General features: G+C 51.1%; 1 pseudogene; it reads right to left on the bottom strand.

Annotated features, from left to right (window-relative positions):
- Window positions 1-1676: 1676 nt before the first annotated feature.
- Window positions 1677-1954, bottom strand: part of LOC123083711 (monooxygenase 2-like) — a 1997-nt pseudogene continuing 1719 nt past the window's right edge.

Raw genomic sequence — 1954 nt, 5'->3', positions numbered from 1 at the left:
GGTCCTGAGGCTTCCGTGTTATCAGACTCCTTCAGTTATAAGTGATCTGCTAGATGATGCTGAGTTCCGTAAACAAAATTGTTGACTCTCGAATATAACTTATAAAGGATCTGGTAGAGATGCCCTTACATTGGTTTTGCTATTTTTTAGGTACCTCAAATTCTTTGTCGCGTCAGTCACTTTTTTGGGATAGCCGGACCTCGCCGGAGAAGAAGAAGCCCCACTATCTATCTTAGGGATGGGGTTGCAGGTTCGTCGGGAAGCATCAACCTCGCTATCTATCTTAGGGGTGTGGAGTGCAGGAGAATAGCCAGAGTTGTTCATTGGTGCGCGTCTTAGAGGGATGGCCATGGCAGTGACCAGCAACGGCGGTAGGAGTGGTTGGGGACTGAGGGGAAGCTGGGGCGGCGAGGCGGTGCGCGGTAATACCCGCTGGCCACCAGGGGGTGTGGAGGCATGCGGATGGGGTGGAGTAGGCCCCGGAGGAGGAGGAACCGTCATGCCGGAGGAAGAAGATGAACAAGACAAGGCATGATTGTGCCCGTTGGATATTGATCTGATGGTCGGGAAATAAAGTCACTGATTAAAACGGTTGGGTTCCTACTTCTTCTTCATCTCGTGTGCAAAGACCATGATGATCAAAACAGTTTCTTTTTCTTGAGGCAAATTGTGTTGCTCACCAACTGGCGTAGCGCTCTGATGATTCTCAATTAGATTTCAATTGGTATGGTGATCCGCCCTCTTCTCTGTTGCCCTTTGTTTTGAAACATGTAACTCTTCTCAGTTGATTAATTAAGTTTGAGGATATTTTTAAGAAAACCAATTTCAGTCGAATTTCGGCCATCTCGCCTGGGCCCGGAATATGTCCCTTTCGCTTAAAAAATTTCGGCCTGCTTTGAAAGTTGTGGCCCAGCCCAACATCTAGAAGGCCTCCACTATGGTCCGGCTAAGAAAACACCATCAAACTGAATGCCCGAACCCTAAACTTTTCGTTTCCTCTGTCTTTCCGTGTGCGCGCCGCGCCGCTGCCAGCCTGCTGCCTTCCCCCGCCCGTCGGGAGCTCCTCCAGTGAAGAATCCGCACTTCGCCACTGCATCAAGCCGCCTCGTTGACGGGTACCTCCCGCCCGCTCACTTGCGTCCGAGTGCGTCGACGCGCAGCCTCCATCAGGGCCACCTCGTGCCTCCTCCATCACCATCTATTTTCTTCTCCGTTGCTTCTTCAATGCCACGGCATGGTACTTGATGTCTGTGGCAGTGAGGATTGTTTTTATATGTTGGACTGATGCATAGGTAGCATCAGGGCACTTCCTTCTTCGTTTGCTTCTTCAATGTTTATTATTGGACTGATTCAGTTGTTAATCCCTAGAGCTCGATCTGCTATACTTTTCCTCCGTTGATTGCAAAATTTCTCTCAAATTTCAGCCGAATTTCGGCCAGATTTTGGTTAAATTTCATTCAAAATTCAAATTTTGTTTTTCAATTTCGTCTGAGATTTGGCCGCAATTTTTGAATTGACCGAAATTCGGCCATTTTTTCTGGGGGTGAAAAAAAAACAATCCGAAAATCAAAATGCAGGGTGTACGTAGGGATCTGCTGGATTACGTGATTTAGTCGGGGCGACAGAAATTATGTGATTGGTGATCCACCCTGCAGAAAAACGGCAGTACATACACTTCAGAGCTTCCCGCAATCGCAGTCCGGCATCATGAGCAGCGTCTTGGCGAGCACCCCGGACAGCAGCTTGTCCCGCACAAAGCTCACCACGGCGTGGTCGCTCTCCTGCACGAACCCCACCGCATAGGACGCCACGATCACCTGCGCGCTCCTCCACCGCCGCATGCCGGCGTACCTGCGCAGGGCCGCCACGACCATCTCCCTCTCCTCCCCGTCGCCAGCGCCGACGATGGCGTCGCCGAGGCAGGGGCGGAGATAGGGGGGTGCGAGCAGGGGTC

The sequence above is a fragment of the Triticum aestivum genome, chromosome 4A (assembly GCF_018294505.1).
Source record: "Triticum aestivum cultivar Chinese Spring chromosome 4A, IWGSC CS RefSeq v2.1, whole genome shotgun sequence".
Classification (NCBI taxonomy): domain Eukaryota; kingdom Viridiplantae; phylum Streptophyta; class Magnoliopsida; order Poales; family Poaceae; genus Triticum; species Triticum aestivum.
Note: the sequence above shows the minus strand (reverse complement) of the source record. Positions and strands in the feature narration are given on the sequence as shown.